The sequence below is a fragment of the Gopherus evgoodei genome, chromosome 6 (genome assembly GCF_007399415.2).
Source record: "Gopherus evgoodei ecotype Sinaloan lineage chromosome 6, rGopEvg1_v1.p, whole genome shotgun sequence".
NCBI lineage: Eukaryota > Metazoa > Chordata > Testudines > Testudinidae > Gopherus > Gopherus evgoodei.
Window position 1 is genome coordinate 99,436,223 of NC_044327.1, and position 23,123 is coordinate 99,459,345.

Below are 23,123 nucleotides of genomic sequence, written 5' to 3' on the forward strand. Positions count from 1 at the left end.
ATGTGGCCTTAGCCACATCTCAGATCTTACTTCTTATTCCTCTCCAAACAGCCTTTTCTGTGCCAATGAACCCCATCTCTGTTCTTCCTTCATCATTGTGATGTTGCACACTATAATGTTTTATGGAAATATGCTGATGAGTGTGAATATGATGAAACTGGAATATGCTTTATCCAAAAGGTCTCTTGTAAGTCCACACCTCACAGTGAGCAAGAAAGCTGTTCCTGCACTTCTCTGGTGGACAGGTCTAGTTTTGCTGTATTTAAAATAAATGTTTCTAGCCCTTATGGCCACACAAAAGATACAAAATAACTCCCCCAACCACAATCCCTTCCCCGAAACCTCTGCAATATGAGCTTATGCACAACTGCCTGTCTGAGCTTGCATTAGACTGATGCAATGGTTCTGATTCTCCATTGCCTTATACAGGCATTTACACCAAAGTGGGCATAAAATGCTACCAAATCAAGGGTTGTGGGGTTTGTACAAGCATACTCCACTTGAGCTCCCAAGATCTCAGGGAGATGTGAACTGCCTCTAGGTACTTCAATTATGAAACTTAATCATGGAAAGCTTCTCTTTGTTTTAGTGTGGATCATTTTCTCACACACTCAGCTGAAATGCTTTGACAGTGTCATTTGCAGTGCTGGTGTAGACTTGTCCATCCCAGTACATTAGAGAGACAAGATGGGGGAGGTAATCTCTTTTATTGGACTAACTTCTGTTGGTGAGACAAGCTTTCGAGCTTACACAGAGCTTAGTTGAAAGTACTCTCACAGATAAATACAACGTTACTTAGCATACCTAGTTAACACATTTCAGTGGACTAATCAAGGTGAAGTGGCCTGTTAACACCCCTCCAGGCACAAGTGGGAAAGGAAAGGGGCAGGGAAGCTATCAGGGTGGGTTGTTAGTAAGTTATATAAACAAGGATCTTATGTAAATGAAGTTGTCATGGGATAAGAGGGAAGATTCTTTCATAGTTTGGAAACTGGTTAAAAGAGTGGGAGCAAAGGGTAGGAATAAATGGTAAATTTTCAGAATGGAGAGGGATAACTAGTGGTGTTCCCCAAGGGTCAGTCCTAGGACCAATCCTATTCAACTTATTCATAAATGATCTGGAGAAAGGGGTAAACAGTGAGGTGGCAAAGTTTGCAGACTATACTAAACTGCTCAAGATAGTTAAGACCAAAGCAAACTGTGAAGAACTTCAAAAAGATCTCACAAAACTAAGTGATTTGGCAACAAAATGGCAAATCAAATTTAATGTGGATAAATGTAAAGTAATGCACATTGGAAAAAATAACCCCAACTATACAAACAATATGATGGGGCTAATTTAGCTACAACGAATCAGGAAAGAGATCTGGGAGTCATTATGCATAGTCCTCTGAAGATGCAGCAAAGAATCCTGTGGCACCTTATAGACTAACAGACGTTTTGGAGCATGAGCTTTCATGGGTGAGTACCCACTTCCTCAGATGCATGTATTCACCCACGAAAGCTCATGCTCCAAAACGTCTGTTAGTCTATAAGGTGCCACAGGATTCTTTGCTGCTTTTACAGATCCAGACTAACACGGCTACCCCTCTGATACTTCTCTGAAGATGTCCACACAGTGTGCAGTGACAGTCAAAAAGCAAACAGAATGTTAGGAATCATTAAAAAAGTGATACAGAATAAGATAGAGAATATCTTATTGCCCTTATATAAATCCATGGTACGCCGACATCTTGAATACTGTGTACAAATGTGGTTGCCTCATCTCAAAAAAGATATGCTGGCATTAGAAAAAGTTCAGAAAAGGGCTACTAAAATGATTAGGAGTTTGGAATGGGTCCCATATGAGGAGAGATTAAAGAGGCTAGGACTTTTCAGCTTGGAAAAGAGGAGACTAAGGAGGGATATGATAGAGGTATATAAAATCATGAGTGGTGTGGAGAAAATAAATAAGGAAAAGTTATTTACTTGTTCCCATAATATAAGAACTAGGGCCCACCAAATGAAATTAATGGGCAGCAGGTTTAAAATTAATAAATGGAAGTTCTTCTTCACACAGTGGACAGTCAACCTTGCCTGAGGAGGTTGTGAAGGCTAGGACTAGAACAGGGTTTAAAAAAGAACTAGATAAAGTCACAGAGGTTAAGTCCATTAATGGCTATTAGCCAGGATGGGTAAGGAATGGTGTCCCTAGCCTTTGTTTGTCAGAGGGTAGAGATGGATAGCAGGAGAGAGATCACTTGGTTATTACCTGTCAGGTTCACTCCCTCTGGGGCACCTGGCATTGGCCACTGTCGGTCGACAGGATACTGGGCTTGATGGAACTTTGGTCTCAGTATGGCTGTTCTTATGTATGTTCTATATATTGTTGTGGTAAGCGATAAATCCAGTGTCTCTTATCAGTCCAGATTTTTAGTGTCTAGCAGAGTTATGAATTTAAGCTCCCAGGGTCATCTTTTGAAAGTGTTGTGAAGGTTTCCTTTGAGGATGAGGACTGAGAAGTCACATAGAGTGATCACTTTGAGAGAAGTGTTCACTTGTATATCAAGTTTTAGATTCCATAAGCCTACTAGGTCATGTAGTCAACCTCTTCCACTCCAGGCTTTGATTTGTCCAATCCAGTTTTGAGTGACTGAGGATAAGCCTTCGACTCCCCCCCTTGAGAAACAACTCCAGAGTCTAAGGGCTTGGCTACACTCGAAACTCCAAAGCGCTGCCGCGGGAGCGCTCCCGCGGCAGCACTTTGAAGTGTGAGTGTGGTCGCGGTGCCAGCGCTGGGAGAGAGCTCTCCCAGTGCTGCAGGTACTCCACCTTCCCATGGGGATTAGCTTGCAGCGCTGGCTCCCAGCACTGGGGCACTGTTTACACTGGTGCTTTGCAGCGCTGTAACTTGCTGCGCTCAGGGGTGCGTTTTTTCACACTGCTGAGCGAGAAAGTTGCAGCGCTGTAAAGCGCCAGTGTAGCCAAGGCCTACGAGCTCCCTGGGAAGATGGTGCCCTAATGTTTTGTTGGTAACTGATAAGCATCTGGACCAAAGTCTCCGTAGATAATCAGTTCTCTTCCCTGTGCATGTAACATACTACTTTACTCTCACCAGCCAAAATATTCCTTCATTTTAGGCAACTGAATTTGATCCGAGTGGAAAAAAATAGTAGTACATAGACTAGGTCCTAATACCCAATTCTAGCACCTGAGACTCAGAAGATTCAGATATTTCATCCAAGCAAGAAGTTAAACATTTTTTAAAAGTTGTATGAAAGGGATTTATTAATAATCAGCAGCAGTTTCCCCCCTTTTCTCCCACCTATTTCCTGGCAACAGCAAACACTACTTCATTTACTTAACAGGTACTGTTGATCGTTAGGGACTTTGTCCTAAAGTGCTCTTTCACTGTTCATTAAATATATTTCTTAAAGATCCATTCAATTCAAATGAGTATAGTATTATTGACAAAGATTAATCAGAGCATTATTATGTCTGAGTGCAAGAATAGGGAATTTGTCAAAGCTCTGTTCGAATTAGAATAGCTTTATACAGAGGAGGAAGAAAAAAAAAAGATAAAAAGCCAAACAAGTGATAAAAAGATGCTTTAAAAACAAAGTAGAGAGGAGCTACCCTCGCTGAAAGATCAGACAACCTAACTTGAGGAGACTGATATAAAGTTAGTCAAGTCTTATATTAGCAAGTTTTGAGAGGTCAAGATTGGAAACTTGAAATAAAACCTTTCCCTTCATGAGTAACCAAGAATTTATCAAATGGCATCACATTTAAAATGTCAAGCAATTGTATAGAAAGCTTCTTGCAGCCCATGATAAAAACAAAATCAACCTTTTAAGATCAGACTCAGGAAATTTCAATATCTTGATATTAAAAAAAAATGGCTAACAATCCCACACTCACTTTCTTGGAAAGTTCTGATAACCTATTAAAATTGTACTAGAAAGTGCTGGACAAGACCCCTTTTTTTAGTAGCTTAGAACTTGGCTAAATTTTAACCATTTGAGCTGAAGTATTCCATGTCTGGCATCTGCTTCAGGTTGAAATTTGTTTTGAATCCAAAACTGTTCAGCTGTTTGAGAGCAAGGTTAGAGTAAAATATAATTTTGTCCTCAGTTAAAAATTCTGGTGACCTTTACTTTGCGTTGGGGGCAGCAACTGAAGTTTGCTAGAAGGGAAGCCTTTATTTCAGGCATGTGCCTTTTGCCATCCCTGTGAAAATTTGGCCAAATTATTAAAATAATCCCAGTTTGCACATGCTCAGTAGAAGCTTGCTAGAGCATCACAGCTAAATTTCTCAGAGCTTCTGTCTCCACTGAGCATGCTCCAGCACAAAGCTGATCAGAACTTTCCCTGCAATTGTAGCAGTACACTGGGGTCTGCTCCCGTTCCATGTATTGGAAGCAAGGACCCTGTCTCTATGCTCCCTCTGCTGTTGCCGAGGCTGCATGGAGGAGCAAGGTACCTGATTCAAATACAGAGGGGATGGGAGTCTGGGAGTTGAGGCTAGTGGTGGGGAGAAGGAAATGGGGACCGATATCTGGGATGGGCAAGGAGATTGGAATTGGAAGTTGTGGGAGGGAGTGTGGTTGGAGAAAGAATGGGACTGGGAGCCAAGTGAGGGGAGACTAGGACACAATAAGTGAGTGGGTAGATTAGGACTAGGCTAAGAAGCTTGAGGATTGAAGACTGAGGTGAGGAGAATGGAACTAGGACAAGGAGCCAGGGTGCAGGATGAAGCAGGCCTGGGATAGGAACAGTGCAGAAGGGGTCAAATTTGGGGGAAATGGGCAAAAGGTTGATGGCCATTAGAGTACACTGCCCTCCAGAGCCTGGAATGGAACTGAAGAATACCGAGTCTCTCGATTCTTTTGCTGCCAGCAAATACTAAGGGTCCCAGCTCCCTATAGTGTTAATCCACACTGAAGACAACCTGCAACTATCAGTTACTCTGTTAGCTCAAGTGGGAGAGGTCTATGTAGTAGATTTAAAAGCTTCCAGTGCTGCTGCTGACCCATGTGAATGTCATTATGATTCTACATAGTGGAATTTATGTTCAGTTTTCCTTGCTTTTTTATTTTAAATTAAAAAAAACAACAATCACATACAATGTTAAAAGAAAATTAAGGCTGCAAAGTCAAGCACTAAAATGTTGGGAAATACTAAAATTAAGGTTGCCTGTAAAAACTTTAATTTTCCCCTCTTGGGCATTTGATAGTCATGTAATTAAAGACTATCATAATGCATACACAATGGGACCAAATTAAGATTGCATAGGCAAGCTTAATTATGACATTTCCTAATTTGACTGCTTGACTTTAACCTTAATAGCATTCTTTTAACACAGCTGTGTGCTTAGTTTACATACAATTATAGATTCTAGAACAATCCAAAATACTGTAACAGCATTATTGTAATCCATAATATCAGAGTGGCATAATGCAGTGTTCGTATTATAAGGGTTGATAATGTGCATCCTTAAACACAAAAGCAGCAATAAATTCATACACATCATATACATCCAGCTGAACCTTTGGCTGAGATTCTTTGCTGTGCTGAGCTTCTGCTCATCATAGCATGTGATAGAAGTTCTGTGAAATGGACTATGCCTTCCAGATTCTCAGGTTGTATCTCCACCATCTTGGGCCCCAGTATAAATTACAGAAACCTGGTCTGATGGTCCCTAAGTGACTACATGCCAGCTGAGCAGAGTCAGCATATAGCCTCCACTGTCCCCATGCACTGTGCTTTGCCATGGCTATGCCAGTTCTGAGCAGCTGCAGATTCTCTCCCGCCTGCCCCAAGAGATCTGGCCCCTTTCCATCCTTTTTGCTCTCTCTGAGCAACAAAGGGGTTGGACACAACTGAGCATCAGGCTTATTGTTCATATTTGATACATTGAGGGAGTGGAATTGTCTGTAGTTGCATTTTTTCCTGAACCAATGCAATTGTAGTTAATGGCCACTATTAAAAGGAAAAGTTTTCCTAGTTACTACACAGATATCACTGTTATTTCCTAACAAAAGGAGGAGAAATATGGCATGCCAGATACAATTGAGTTTAAACAGTTGGCAGATGGTTACTTTTTAAAGGGTGGCCACTGTGTCTATTTCTAATGAGTTCATTATAGAAGTTTCTCTGGAATCTCTCTCAAATAAGGACTGGTTTTTAAGTCATATTGATTTTTGTCATAGTAAATATTTGCAGTATATAGATTTGTTTTTGTTACAAAATTGTCTTGGAGAGTTGAAAAGGGTATGACAATGTTGGATCTTCAAAACTGTACTGGTCAACAGAAGTGAGTACCTGTGTGCTGGGCACTATTGCAGTCTCCATTGGGAAAGTATTCTTACCCAAGTATTATTTCAGGTGTGGATCTCCTCAATGGCAGGCCATGTAATTTTTCCTTGACTTCTCACCAGCTGCTTGTTCCTCCCTTTGATAATGGTTGTGAAGACACCTGAGGCTGCTTCTGAGTCTGACATAGAAGAAATATGAATAGAATTCATTAGGCTAAAATGGAAGGGCAGTAGTCTATGCTCCTCCGCACAGCAACACTGGTGTTTAGAGAAAAAAGTGGAACTTCCCATAAATGATCTTTCATGCATCTTCTTGAATTTGGCAAGCTCCTTCTGGGAAACTCCATAAAGATGGTTGGGAAAAAATGCTACAGGTCAGTGAAATAATCTCAGCTAGATCCTCTCCCCCAAGAGAGGTGGGTTTTTTGTTTTTGTTTTGTTTTGTTTTAACTAGGTCATTGTAAAATGCTAGTAGAGACAAGGCACTTTTTTAACCACAAAGTAAGATAAGCAAGATCAGTGCTGTAGAACCCCTTTATGTTTGACCATGCTGTGATGCACTATAGACTCAGATATGGAACTCTTTTGGAGAGAGCTAAATGACACATGATGACATTTTTAGTGCCCATACTTCCCTGTATAACATCAGCTAACCATGCTGTACCACTATTAAAGTGAGAGAGCTCACGGTGACAGCATGGACCTCTATCCACCAGTTTGGTCTCCTCTGTGTGTGGAAGCCACAATCACTGTCTGCTTTTTTAGGCCATAAGTACTTTTGGAAAAGTTATAACCTTACCAGCTTTCTTTTCCTCCTCCTAGGGTAAAGACTCTTATCTTCCACGCCATTCTGCCAGCACACTTATGTCATGTTAATAGCCAAATTCAGTTCCCATTAAAACACTTATATGTATGTTTTCTTAAATAATCAAAGAAAAAACTTGTAACTTTATGTCTCCTTCACAGGAGACACAAGGCTGAACTAGTATGAGCTATGAGACAAAGGTTACAGGCTATCATGTTCAAACAGCCCTCCATATTAATAGCACTGTTGTGCTTTCTCAATTCACTGTCACCATCTTTTCAGTGGTGTTAATAACTTGGCACAACTTCCTAGGGTGCTAATGAGCAATGTGTTTCTTGGTCTCTCAAACATTTGTGTCTTGACTTGAGACAAGTGCTGTTTTCCTTTGTTCTAAGCCAAGGAAGAGGTCAACATTTTTCATTAGCATGTTGAGAGACTACTTCATCCTTGAGGTAGTTCTACTAACACACAACCATTCTATTCCTTTCTATTTAGTATGGCTATGCCAAAGCTGCTTCTCCCAGTTTTATAAACATTTCAAAGAGTTCTTCTGAGTCATTTCAAAGGGTTAAGTGTGAGCCATTTGAAAGAATATCTCTCTCCCACAATGCCTGGGAAAGATCAATTAGTTTCCAGTTTGGAACCATCCTCAAGCCTCCTACACATTTTATAACAGTGCTGGCTCATATAGTAGAGACAATTGTCACACTGTACCTGGAAAGACATAATTTTGGGGGATGGGAGAGCTAGTTAATTCACGTTCTTGGAAAAGCATAGAAAATGACAAGCTGTCCAAGAAATACACAAGGTTTTTGGGGTCCCATTGTAGATCTTCTCCTCATAAGAGTGGCTATGTAGGAGATCAGCAGCTGTGGGGGCATGAACAGCCCTTTTGAATCCCTAACCAGATCTGCAGTTTCTTTACATGGCTAGGGATCACTTTTCTTCTGGCAGCACAGTTAGATCATTGGCTTCCCCCTTACAGCTTTGCACTTCAATCTCCACCTTATGGGATTAATGCTATAGTGAGGGACCTAGTGCTGGCTGACTAGCATCAAGCTGTGACTATATACAGTGATTGTGCTGGGTGCTGTACAAAGAGGCCCCAATTCTGATTGAAGCCTCTGTGCAATACAAATATGGATGAACAATAATAATTTGATATGGCATTTCAGCACCTTTCCCATGGGGACATTCTTTATAGAGTGGCTGCTTCCTGACTGCACCCCACTTTGCCTAATCAATGGGATTACTCTCATGCTTAAAGTTAGGGACTGGCAGTAAGTGTTTGCAGGATCAGGGCTGCAGTTTCTACCAGACTCCTCCCTCCAAATTTGCTTTGTATGTTTACACAATGAAGCTGCTGCCAGCTTGAAAGCATGGAGGAATGTACAACACAGATGCTGCTCTCCTCCAGTCTTTTGAAGCATAGAAGGGATCAAGAGAAACATAAAGACTTAAGTGACTATGCAGCCGGTTCACTGATGCATAAAGAGCCCAAGGAGCACAAGCAGTGCAATTAGCTAGCAGCTTCCATATTTTAATGCTACAGCAAGAAAGGGTGGATCAAAATTGGGGGAGGGGAGAAATAAGATAAATGCAGCAGATAGGAGGTTTTGGCTAGTAGGGTTGTTTTGAATAAAATACAGTAATTTAAAAAAAGCAAATCCTATATACAGCCCATCAGAAGTGTTGATATGTGCATTTTGAATATTGCTTCTGTGTCTTATAAATCATCTAATTTAATTTATCTTAATGTTTCCCCCCGGGGAGCACCGAGGGACATTCTATGACCTCCTGGCATGTACATTCAGTCTCATAGCCTTTAAGGGCCTCTAGTGGCTGGTATTTTTTTTTCTTAAAAATGAGACTAGCTACCATGTCACAGGAGTTTCACATTCAGAATAGGTGACATTCAGAATTGTCATCTTTCCTACAGTTTTAGAAAACCAAGAAATCAGCATGGGGTGTTAGGATGATGCACAGTGTTGATATTATACTGCATTTGATTCTGTGATATGGTGCTTTGCCAGAAGAAGCTACTGATCTACATAATGGCATTCCTTTATCACCACTGAGTTCCAAGCGTGCAGTCTCCTTGAGTCATCATCACCGCTGACCTGTGCAGGATTAAGGCTCTAATATTCTGCTGTTTTCTAAATCTTATTAATAGCCTAAAGGATCTCATTCTTTCTTAGCTTATGAAAGAGAAGGTTAAAAGTGACTTAATCAGAGTCCAAGTATATACTCAGGACAAAAGTATCTGATGCAAAAGAGCTCTGCAGTTTAGCACAGTGGTTCTCAAACTAGGGCTGCTGCTTGTTCAGGGAAAGCCCTGGTGGGCTGGGCCAGTTTGTTTACTTGCCATAAGAACATAAGAACGGCCGTACTGGATCAGACCAAAGGTCCATCTAGCCCAGTATCTGTCTACCGACAGTGGCAATGATCAAGTGATCTCTCTCCTGCCATCCAACTCCATCCTCTGACGAACAGAGGCTAGGGACACCATTCTTTACCCATCCTGGCTAACAGCCATTTATGGACTTATCCACCATGAATTTATTTAGTTCTCTTTTAAACACTGTTATAGTCCTAGCCTTCACAACCTCCTCAGGTAAGGAGTTCCATACACTGACTGTGTGCTGTGTGAAGAAGAACTTCCTTTTATTTGTTTTAAACTTGCTACCTATTAATTTCATTTGGTGACCCCTAGTTCTTGTATTATGGGAATAAGTAAATAACTTTTCCTTATCCACTTTCTCAACATCACTCATGATTTTATATACCTCTGTCATATCCCCCCCTTAGTCTCCTCTTTTCCAAGCTGAAGAGTCCTAGCTTCTTTAATCCATGTCCACAGGTTTCAGCCGATCGCGGCTCCCACTGGCTGATCCAGGCCAATGGGGGCTCCAGGAAGCGGCATGGGCCGAGGGATGTGCCTGCTGCCCTTCTCGCAGTCCCCATTGGCCTGGAGCGGTGAATCGCGGCCAGTGGGAGCTGCGATCGGCCAAACCTGTGGATGTGGCAGGTAAACAAACTGACCCGACCAGCCAGGGGCTTTCCCTGAACAGGCGGCAGCCCTAGTTTGAGAACCATTGGTCTAGCAGAGGAAGGCCTAACAGGGTCTAATAGCTCAAAGCTGAAGTCAGCAAAGTCAAAACTGAAAATAAGATGGAGATTTTAACAGTGAGGAGAAATAAGCATTGAAAGAGATTAAAGGGTCCTGGTGGATTGTCCATTACTTGGAGGAGTCTTTAAATCACCATTGCAGGTCTTTCTAAAAAGACAATTATATTCTAGTGCAGCCACAAGATGTTGGGTTAAATGAAGGAATCATTAGGTAAAATTCTGTGGCTGTGTAATGTAGGTGGTGAGACTAGAGCATAATGGTCCTTGTCTGTCCTAAAAAAAATTATGAATATTTTATCTTATATCCCACATGATAAAGATCATGAATATGGGGGAAGAAGGAGGAATGGACTTCTGTAAAACACATCAAGGGCAAGCAAAATACACCAGCCAAATAGATAGAGTAAGGCAGTACCATACCAAAGAAGGTGCCAGCAGAATGGAGTGATAGGTATAAGTTTACCACCAGAGTGCAAAGTGCATATCGTGTATCAAATGGAGGGACACCAGAGGTCACTCTGGCAGAGGAGTGGGAAGAGCTACATATCAAATTGAAAATAAACCCCCTCAGTATATTTTGTTGGTTAAATGCCCAAATTCTAAAGCTTTTTCAGGTTAAACAGTAAAATTGAGATAACGATGGTAATCAGTTGTTAAAGGTTAAGATAAATTCATAACTATGACTCAATTTAAAATAGAAAAATACATGTCTCTTAGATAGCACTCTGGTACATATCTGGTAGCAAATGTGACTTTTAAATGGCAAGCAGCGTGTGTCAAGCAACTAACCTGAAGGAACAAGAGTTTATCAAAACCACACAGGAAAAAGAAACTAATAATGTGTCAGCCACCAGGCTCCTCCACACTCTTTCCTTTTATTGGTATTAATAAATTTAATTGGTATGAAACTCAGACTACCATAATAGAGCTGAAGCTGTAAAAGTGGTCATGGAAACATATCAAGGCGTTAGTAGGAAAACTGTTTCACTGATGCTGGAAAGAAAGTTCCTAAACATTGCTCCTATAGTTGCTATAGTCTCAGGATACCTGCTGGAATATTTGTGAGGTTTCCACAGTTGCCTCTGTGTTTGAATTCTTCCGTAAGTCACACTACACCTAGGAAACCAAGTTTTGAACATTACATACCCCTAAGGAGGAATGTCATCACAGCCACATGCAGAGAGAGTTGTCTTTCTGCACCCTTGGGATTTAGGTTAAGTCATCCCAGTCTGATGCTAGTAGCTTGTTTTGCTGTTTACACAGACATCTGACGAAGCCACAAAGGTACAGTAAGGTCCAAATAAACAAAGAACATTTACTGAAACAGGGCCTTTTACATGCTTTTGCTTGGCTTGAGTTCTGGCAGCTTATAAAACAAAAAAACACAGTGAGCACCGCAAAATATTTAAAGGGATACTACCCTATTCCTGACAGGTTTCAGAGTAGCAGCCGTGTTATTCTGTATCAGCAAAAAGAACAGGAGTACTTGTGGCACCTTAGAGACTAACAAATTTATTTGAGCATAAGCTTTCATGAGCTACAGCCCACTTCATCAGATGCATAGAATGGAACATATAGTAAGAAGATATTTATACATACAAAGAACATGAAAAGGTGTATTCGTATACATTACACACAGGAATCTTAGACTCCATTGACAAAATATAGGCATTCTTCCATTCTGTCTTGTTGATGAGATTCCTTGAAATTTTTCTGTTGGATTAGATAATACTCAGGACTGCTTGAAATAACTATTTCTTCCAGCTTTGCCCCTTAGCAAGGAGAAGAGTCAGTTCTCTCCTTGCTAAGGGGCAAATCTGGAAGTCCTTCCTTCACTGGCCAAAATATGAAGTGTACTAGTGGCCAAGTCACACTGCGGAGGAGTAGTACAATTTTAGGATTCACAGTAAAGTCTTTTTTTTTAAAGAGGATTATTTTGAGCTATTACCAGTTACCATTACTCACAGTAGTGTGTCTGTTTTTGGCCAGCAGCATGAAGGGGCTAGAATCCCAGTGGGAATGGCCCAAGGGACAATCCCTAGTGCAATGTAAGAGCTGGCAGTATGTCCCTCTGTCATAACTCCCTTGTGACCTCTGGTGTAGGAGTGTGCAGGAAGCATGATAGGTGTGGGAGATGTAAGAAGACAGCTTCTCAGAGCGTGTGGTAGTAAGTCTATGTATAGGGTAGTGGCTATGAAATTAGAAACCTCTACTTTGAGGTAGTGCTCAGTGAGAGTGGAGAATACCTGTAGAAGAAGGAATGAAGCCTGAAAGGTGCACTGCCTCTGCTCATTCTCTTGTGCTTGAACACTGAGCAGGAGAGAGTGTGGCTGAAGACCACTGTACTCTGGTAACCCTCAGCCAGCATAAAAGGCACTAGGAGCCATTGCAGCTGAGCATAAATTAGAGTATCTGTAGGATTGTTCTTTCTTAGCGGCTGAGAAGGTCCTGACTGGGCCCCAGAATGTGGGAGTGAAACTCAGCCAGAATGGAGAATCTGGTTCAATATGGTCACCACTTGTGCCTCAACTCCGAGCAGAACGGCTCATTGTTAGGGGTGAGAAGGACGTTGCTGCTAAGATGGACAATTGTACCAGTTTTCATGATGCAGAGGTCTCTATGCTGGGAGCAAGCATGAGGCTGGTGTGTGTGTTTGACTGGTGTTACACTGCTAGGTGAAAATCAAGGAGGGGGAACAGGTTTTCCCCCCGTAGTTGTTTTTAGTATCTTATAATATACCACCTTCCTTATGTCAGACCAAGCTTTATTATGCCAGGTCAGCTCACTCCCTAGGGTAACCCTCATCTGTGCTTCTCAAGGAATTCAGAGAAACTATCTTCAGCTGGGGTAGTTTCTTCAACTGAGCCATTTTAACAAATACAGTCCCACCCGCCAGACTCCTACTTCACAGTCTGTGCAAGCATAACAGTCCCTTCCCCAAATCAGCCTCTCAAGCCAGTACTTCCCATAGCAAGATTTCCTAGCTCTTACCACAGAGACTCAGCCTTCCAAGGCTCCCCAAATAGTCTCCCTATTGTCCATTTCTGGAGTCGTTCCTTTCAGCAGTAACTCCAGGGGCAGTCTATTAGGAACACCACCCAAGAACTTCCACTTCCTGGAGAACATCACAAGCCCCTCTCATCCATTGCTGCTGCTTTCTTTTATAAGAGTAAGCTAATTAAGGGCCACCTCATTCCTCAGGTGCAGGGGTGGGCTAATCAGGCAGCCAGGCCAGCTCCAGGCCTCTGCCCCAAGAGGTGTGTTATCCCTTATTTCTTCACAGTACTGTCAGCTGATTGTCTACATTCTCCCTTCTTTGCTTTAATCTTCGGCACACAGCACTATAATTTCTAGCTGAAATAAGAGGTTTCCCTCACTGCTGTTTGCTCAAGATTCTGGAGCCAAGCCGCTTGGATGGCTCTGCTTATTAAAATGTATCAGAGAGGTAGCCATGTTAGTCTGGATCTGTAAAAAGTGACAGAGTCCTGTGGCACCTTATAGACTAACAGACCTATTGGAGCATAAGCTTTTGTGGGTGAATACCCACTTCGTCAGACGCGTGGGCATTCACCCACAAAAGCTTATGCTCCAATACTCTTTGTCGCTTATTAAAATGAGTTTTTATCACTGTCAGAGACTCTAGAGCTTGATGAAACTCAATTCATTTTCCCCTCACAAAAAAGTAACAGACCGTGGAGTTTTAGAAAGAAAGAGCAATACAAACTGAAACAAGTGTTCCAAGGTGAGCACAAACACGTAATATCAGAAAGACAGTTCATCACAATTACAATGTAGAGAGCCAGTAAGTCCTTTAACTACCACCATCCCAGCCAAAGTGGAAGCGTACTAGTTACAATGTAAACACCTACAGTCCAAGTATGCAAATAAGCCTTCTGTTCAGTCTTCATTTGTACATTTTTATAAAAGATAAAAACTCATTTATGTCCTTCAGCTGAATAGAAAAAAAAAAGGTACCATCTGTATAGGCAAATATACAAAAGCTTGGGGAATGTGTAAACTTCAATACAGGTGAATTATCTGGGAGTTCTTGGTAATATTACTGTCTCCTGTCTATAGACTGAATAATACTGAACAACTTAAATGGCATTGATCTTGCCTAGTGCTAGTACACTTCTTCCATAAGGTATCAAAAAACTTACTTAGCCATCTGTGGTCAGGGGCAAAGGGCATGTGGCTTACCCCAGGCAGCAGCAATTGTTATTCAAGCTCCAAGGTAAAACAAGCAAAACTAAATCTGATGAGGAATCTGGGTCTTTACTGGGTTTAGTATGAAATCCCAAAGGAAATATCATAAGCAAATGTTTAATATTCTCCTCTAATTATGTTTAATCATAATCACTGGTCACTTCAAAGCAATCTGAGACTTGGAATTTGTTCCTGAATAAACAGCTAAGCCACCACAAGCCATATAGCTCTGTTATCAAGAGTCCATCTTGTAGCACTCTAGCCATTGATTCCTGTCAGTGCTGCATTCCACTGCAAATAGTTTTGTCCTTGTAACCAGGACTTAGACACTTTTTACATTAACTGGTGTTTTTTTTAAGAAAGCCTTTTTGTACAAGAATAGAGCTTTCTTGTAAGCCAATGCATGATGGTGATTTAAAAAAAAAACAGTTTTGGGGGAAAAATTCCAGTGCCCCAAGAATAGTGATGACACATATCATCTACAAAAACTAATTGGTACAGCAAAATTTGCATAGAGATAGATAAACTGTTCTTCTTGGTTTCCACAAGATTTGTATTGGGTTATCCAGGAACCACATTCAAATCAAACAAAAGATTCCACTAATTAAAATAAGATTGCATAGGAAGAAAACTAAGCAGTCTCCATTCATACTGAAATATTTTTCAACACCCTCTTGAATACCTGTCTCACTATATTCTCATTACCTGGATAGCTTTCCTGTGATGGTGTTAAAAAAGAAAGACCTTTGTTTACAGGAGTAGTGTTATCTAAGAAAATCAGAACGGCCATATTGGGTCAGACCAATAGTCCATCTAGCACAGTATCCTGTCTTCTGACAGTGGCTGGTGCCAAATGCTTCACAAGGACTGAACAGAGTGCAATTTATTGAGTGATCCATCCCTTTTGTCTAGTCCCAGCTACTAGCTGTCAATGAATTCTACAGTCCTCCATTTTCAGAACACAATGACTTTGGATCAGTAGTGGGCAACCTGAGGCCAATGGGCCACATGTGGCCTGTCAGGGTAATCCACTGGTGGGCCACCAGACAGTTTGTTTACATTTGCATTATCTCCCAGTGGCCGCGGTTTGCCGTTCCCGACCAATGGGAGCTGCAGGGAGCGGCATGGGCTGCACAGATGTGTTGGCTGCTGCTTCCCACAGCTCCCATTGGCCAGGAACAGTGAACTGTGGCCACTGGGAGCTGCGGGAAGCTGCGCACATGTAAACAAACTGTCTGGCATCCTGCCAGTGGATTACCCTGTAGGCCACATGCGGGATGCAGATTGCTCACCACTGCTTTAGATCCATTATCAGCATTTGAATCTTAACTTTAGCATGATTTTACTTCTGAGTATATAACTGCAACCTTAACATACCTTAAACACAGTTTATGGAGTTTCTTAGGTTTTTTGAAGAATAAAGAGAAAGGTTGGACCCACTGGAATGCCTTTCCTCAGATAATGCATGAAGTCCATAGAGGGAGACCCTCTGGGTATGAATTCCTTCAGAGATGCACAGTTTTCCCATTAAGATTTTCACTCAGTCCCTAGTTCAGCAAAGCACTGAAACATCATTCCTAAAGGTAAGCACATGCTTCAGTGCTTTGCTGAATAGGGATGGACTTAAACATAGGTTTTAATGCTTTTGCTAAACTGGCGTCTTTAGGCCTGATTCAGCTCACACTATAGTCAATGACAGAGTCTTTCCATTGGCTTCAGTGGGCATTGGACCAAGCCCTCAGGGTTTAAATGTGACTTGAGTGGTGTGTAGATCTTGTGGCTGACCCTTTGCAACATTGTCTCATTGATTTGACACTGGCTAAGGTGTGCCATGAGTGAAAGAACCTGTCCAATGAATGAGGCAGGGATCCTTACAGAAGCAGAGTTTTTTTCAACTGAAAATTTTCTTTAGAGATAACAACAAAGCAAGTGGAGACAGTCTGTGCTTGTTAAAGATTCTAGAGAGTCCAATTTCTGTCTATTAGAAAATCCACTGGAAATACATGGACACTTGTGAAATCTGACAAAGTATAAACAAAGTCTAGGCCAACTGTCCAATGTGCCCAATGTCCATAAATGTGAATCTCTGTCTGATGCAGTGTTGTTGTAGCTGTGTTGGTATTATCTCATCTACCTTGTCTCTCTAATCTCCGTCTCAGTGATTCTGCAGAGCAGTCTGGAGAAATCAAAGACTTTTAGCAATGTAATGTTTTTTAAGAAAAACATCTGATGCTTCTATCAAAAATGGAGCATAAAAATGCCAGTATTTTTAGCACTGAAAAAGTTAAGCTGAGTTTTTCTGGTTTGCAGTCCAAATATATTTATTCTCCCTATTGCAGCATGTCTTGTTCTTGCAACAAGCCACAATGGTAAAAACTGTTAGGCTGAATTTTTACCATATGCCAAAACACAGAGATAAAACAAAGCCTTATGTACTGGGCTTGCTAGCAAATGCTTTTAGAAATGCATCACCTAAAGTATACAGTGTTGTGATTATATAGAGTTGCAAAGACTAATGCATTTAGCTCCTCAAACACCTCTGTGAGAGAGGGAAGTATTATCGCTTACAGGTGGGGAACTGACGCCCATATTTTAAAAAGTGACTACTAATTTTGGATGCTTCCATTTTTGAAAGCCTAGCCTGAGATACCTAGGACCTCATTTTCAAAGATGCTGAACACTCACAACTCATTGAGTAAGTATGACTTATGGCAGTCTCAGCATCTATGAAAATCAAGCCCTAAACTATGTCTCTCTAGTTTGGCACCCAAAATCTGTGGATCTGGGTAACTTACTCTACGCCATAGAGGAAGCATGTAGTAGAGGCTGGAGCAGAACTCAGCTCGCCTGAGATACAGTGCATTTATTCATATCTGTAAAGCACTTCCAGACTTTCAAATGGACACTGTTGTAGAAATGCAAAATAATATAATGAAATTACAGGGCCAGATCCTCAGCTGATGTGAATCAGCATAGCTCTATTGAGATTTTTGCTCAGAATCAGGTTCTTGCCATGCTAGTGACTTCCACGAAGCTATGCCAATTGATATTAGCTGAGAATCTGACACATAATATTTACCACAGTAATACTGTAGGTTTGGATGAAAAATATTCACAAACTCAGGCTGCTGAATTGCAAGCATGATACTATACCCATCTATTCAGGTGGTACCTGCTAACTTGGATTTTCATTTTAACTTTGTAGCTTTCCCTCTTCCTGAGATCGAGCTCAAAGTGCCTAGCTGTATAGAAAGCACTGGGAAAGTTACCTGAAATTTTGATTTTTCTTTGGGTGGCAGTGGGGCCAGAGAGGGTGCAGGTTGCTTGAAAATGAGTTCCCCTTTTGCTCCTCTCAGACTTCTCTACGACCCTCACCCTCTTTTTGTCTGAGAAGGACTGGCCAAGGCTCATCAGCACTAGCCCTGGACTGGTTGGAGGGAATCGCTGGCCAGACATTTAAGGCCCCGTCCAATTGTCAATGGAAGCCCTTCTACTAACTTTAATGGGAGTTGGATCAGGCCCTTAGAACTGTATTCTGCAGTGACTCTGTACACGGAACTCCCATTCTTGATACGAAATGGCTTCCAAATCAGGTCCTAGCATGTTATCATTTACAGTGCTCCCATTCCCTGCCATAGAGAATGAAAAGGAGTTGGGAAACTGAACTCAAGTCTTTTCCCTAACAGAGAAGAGCACTTAACACTAAGGTCCTGTTTAAAACAGGACTGCATCAGCACAAACTAGGTACCTTTTAGTTTGTGCCACCAGTTAGAGAGCAACATATTAGAGTGCTCTGCAATTCACTCCCCTCTAGGTCACAATGCAGCACCATGTAGACAAGCCCTAAGTTACCATGGTAGCCTTTGAAATAGACTCTTTATATTACAGCACTTATTACTAATATTTGTTCCCTGCTGATTTGCTTTTACTCTGGTGTGTTGCTAATAGTGTAATTAAGCTTTAAGTAAGCAGATTATGTTTCATTTGGTAGAAACAATATAATGAGAAGAAAATATTATGTACACTGTTAGTATGATCTGAAAATGTAAGACAGAGAGAAAATTATTTCATTACCTAACTCTGTCTAGACAAACTACTACTTACTTCAATGGTTCCATACCAGATGTCTGTCTCATCTGGGCTCTAGCCAGGGCTCCCTCCCAGTTAGCAGACACCTGTTGGGTTGTGACTTGTGCCCTCCATGCTGAGAACTTCTGACCTACTTGAATACATGTTGTAAAGTCTAAGGCCTGGTCTACACTATGTGTTTAAACCGATTTTAGCAGTGTTAAACCGATTTAACGCTGTACCTGTCCACACAACGAGGCCCTTTATATCGATATAAAGGGCTCTTTAAATCAGTTTCTGTACTCCTCTCCAACGAGAGGAGTAGCGCTAAAATCGGTATTACCATATCGGATTAGGATTAGCATGGCCGCAAATCGACGGTATTGGCCTCCGGGCAGTATCCCACAGTGCACCATTGTGACCGCTCTGGACAGCAATCTGAACTCGGATGCACTGGCCAGGTAGACAGGAAAAGCCCCGCGAACTTTTGAATTTCATTTCCTGTTTGCCCAGTGTGGAGCTCTGATCAGCCGTCCCAAATCCAAAAAGAGCTCCAGCATGGACTGTACGGGAGATACTGGATCTGATCGCTGTATGGGGAGACAAATCTGTTCTATCAGAGCTCCATTACAGAAGACGAAATGTCAAAGCATTTGAAAAAAATCTCCAGGCTATGATACAGAATCCACAGCACAGTGCTGAGTGACGAGTGTAACGGAAAGCCAAAGAATCAAATGGACGCTCATGGAGGGAGGGAGGGGGTACTGAGGACTCCAGCTATCCTACAGTCCACAGCAGTCTCCGAAAAGTATTTGCATTCTTGGCTGAGCTCCCAATGCCTGTAGGGTCAAACACATTGTCCGGCGTGGTTCAGGGTATAGCTCGACAATTTACTCCCTTCCCCCCCCGTGAAAGAAAAGGGAAAAAAATCGTTTCTTGACTTTTTTCAATGTCACCCTATGTCTACTGAATGCTGCTGGTAGACGCGATGCTGCAGCAGTGAAGAGCAGTATCCGCTCCTCTCCCCTCCCTGGTGGCAGACGGTACAATATGACTGCTATCCATTGTCACCATCAGCCCGTGAGTGCTCCTGGCCTGCCTCAGGTGAAAATAGGAATGATTCCCGGTCATTCCCAGTAGATGGCACAGAACGGCTGGTAACCGTCTTCATCATAGCAACTGGGGTTGAGCTCCATCAGCCCCCTCCTTGTCATGTGTAAAGAAAAGATTCTGTACTGCCTGGACTATCATAGCAATGGGAGGCTGAGCTCCTCTCCCCCCTACCGTTTAATGTCCTGCCTGGACTATCATAGCAGCTGGAGGCTGCCTCCCCCTCATTTTATCTCACTAAAAAGTCAGTGTTTCTTATTCCTGCATTCTTTATTACTTCATCACACAAACAGGGGGACACTGCAACGGTAGCCCAGGAGGGTTGGGGGAGAAGAGAATCAATGGGTGGGGTTGTTGCAGGGGCACCCCGTGTGAATGGCATGCAGCTCATCATTTCTGTGGGATCTGACACAGAGCAGTTGTGCTCTCTGGTTCTCTAGTACACTTGTCTCATACTCTAGGCAGGATTGACTCTATTTTTAGACACAACATAAAGGAGGGAATGACCCGGGGAGTCATTCCCATTTTTGTTTTTGCGCCCCCGGCCAACCTCAGCCGGGGGCACCTATGACAGCAGCAGATAGTACAGAACGACAGATAACCGTCATCTTATTGCCAATTTACAATGGCACAGCAGACGGCACAGAACAACCGATAACCGTCTCTACTATCATGCAAAGGCAAATGAATGCTGCTGTGTAGCGCTGCAGTACCGCCTCTGCCAGTGGCATCCAGTACACATATGGTGATTGGGACAAAAGGCAAAACAGGCTCCATGGTTGCCATGCTATGGCGTCTGCCAGGACAATCCAGGGAAAAAGGGGGCAAAATGATTGTCTGCCGTTGCTTTCCCAGAGGAAGGAATGAGTGACGACATTTACCCAGAACCACCCGCGACAATGATTTTTGCCCTATCAGGCACTTGGATCTCAACTCAGAATTCCAAGGGGCGGAGGAGACTGTGGGAACTATGGAATAGCTACGGGATAGCTACCCACAGTGCAATGCTCCAGAAATCGATGCTAGCCTCGGACCATGGACGCACACCGCTGAATTAATGTGCTTAATGTGGCCGTGTGCACTCGACTTTATACAATCTGTTTTACAAAACCGGTTTACGTAAAATTGGAATAATCCCGTAGTGTAGACATACCATAAGTGTCAGACTCACTTCAACAAAATAAAGATATCAAATAAAAAATAGGCTTCCAATTTTGTTTTTCATTCCTGTTCCACCTCCTAATGGTCTGTGTTGAATAAACTGTGTGCTTGGCTCTGTACAAACATATGAGACAAGGTCCCTTCCCCATTGATCTTACAATCAGCTTCAGAGACAAACATAAATTGTATGCTGGCTATAATTAAAAAGATCCAGCCATAAAGGCTCAATTCTATGACGTGCTGAGCATTCTACCAGTGATCCAATAAAGCACTTATACATTTGCTTACCTACGAGCCCCTGGATAGTTCCATTATTAATTATTTTAATGGAAGCAGCTAGGTACACCAAGCAATGATGGGGGCCTGTGGGGACTTATTCTCCCTACACTGATCTAAGTGGATGGGGTGCGGCGCTGGACGGGGTTGTGTCCGGGCTCTTCGTGTGGAGCTGCCGCCTCCTCGCTGCCCCCTTGCTTCCCCCCGGGCCAGTCTCTCTGCTGCCGCCGTCCGGGAGAGCAGGCGAGTGGCTCGGGCAGCGGCCCCCGCTCCTCGCTCCCTCTCATACACTCGGGCACCGGGCGCTGCTGGGACCCCGGCCAGGCAGCGCAGGGAACCCAGGCTGCCGGGCTCAGTGCCGCTCCCACTCTGGTCTCAGGCATGTGTGGGTCTCTACGCGGGGCGCTCCGCAGGCAGAGGTGGGCGGCAGCTGCCACGCGTGAGTGCCCGTTGCCTCCTCGGACGGAGCCCTGTGGCTGTGGCGGGGGGTGCTGGGGGGGCCGGTCCGGGCTGCAGCTTGCGCCTCAGATCCGCTTGTTTTCTGTGTCTCACACAGAGCGATTGGTTCGGGAGAAGAGAGGGGAAGAGGCTGTAGATCGTTCTTTGTGTGGTCGGGGATTGCGTCGTTGCGGTTGGCCAATCAGGGGTGATTAGAGGCATGGTAAGCGTGTGATTTTTCTTTTTGTCCAATTAGATTGCTAGCATGTATGATGTTAGCCCGCATGATTGGTTCTTATGTAACCAGACTTAACTATATAAGGGGGTAGTAGAAAAGAATAAAGGGATTCCTGACTTGTTTGCAGCTGTGTTGACTGTGTGAATTTTCTTCGCTCCGCATGAGATACCACAGGGGCCCCACTGTGCTAGGTACTGTCATAAACAGATAGCTAAGGGTTAATGTTCTTTTACCTGTAAAGGGTTAACACAGGGAACCAAACACCTGACCAGAGGACCAATCAGGAAACAAAACTTTTTCAAATCCGGGTGGAGGGAAGTTTGGGTGTGAATTCTTTGTTCTTTGTCTTGTGTCTGTGCCCTCTCGGCTCTGAGAGTGATTTTTCTATCTCCTGCCTTTCTAATCTGCTGTTTCCAAGTTGTAAGTACAAGGATGGTAAGACAATAGGTTTATATATTTTTTTGTATTTATATGTATGTAGTTGCTGGAGTGTATTCTTTTTGGATAAGGCTGTTTATTCATTTTTCTTTTAAGCAATTGACCCTGTATATTGTTACCTGGATACAGAGACTATGTTTAATGTCTTTTTTCTTTCTTTTTTATATAAAGCTTTCTTTTTAAGACCTGTTGGAGTTTTTCTTTAGTGCGGACTCCAGGGAATTGAGTCTGCAGCTCACCAGGGAATTGGTGGGAGGAAGAAGTCAGGGGGAAAATCTCTTTGTGTTAGATTTACTAAGCCTGACTTTGCATACCCTCTGGGTGAGGTGGGGGGATAGAGATTAGCTCTCTCGGTACTTGTGTTTCCAGGACTGGAAGCAGGGAATCTCCTAGGGTCGTCCAGGGCGGGGAGCCTGGGAGGAAGTAACCAGGAAACAAGGGGGTTATTTCCCTTTGTTGTGAGACTCAAGGAATCTGAGTCTGGGGGTCCCCCAGGGAAGGTTTTGGGGAGACCACAGTGAGCTAGGCACTGTATAATTCCTGGCCGGTGGCAGCTTTACCAGGTCCAAGCTGGTAACTAAGCTTGGAGGTTTTCATGCTAACACCCATATTTTGGACGCTAAGGTCCAGATCTGGGAAAAAATGTTATGACAGGTACTAAACAGACAAGTAACAAAGAAGACAGTCTGTGCACCAAAGAGTTAAATCAACATATCAAATAGAACAAAGGAGGTGGATGAACGAGACAGAGCAGGGTTGGGGGAAAGATGAGTTAACAATGCAGTGGATAGAGTTTAGCAGAAAACCAGACACCTGCCTGCCACTTTCACAAGGCTCAGCTTCCCTTACAAAGGGTTTGATCAGGGAGGCTAAGACATGGACCTGTATCTGGCAAGAATTCAAATCAACATAAACTTACTTCCTTTGTAGAAGAGCTAGAAACAGTGCAATTCACATT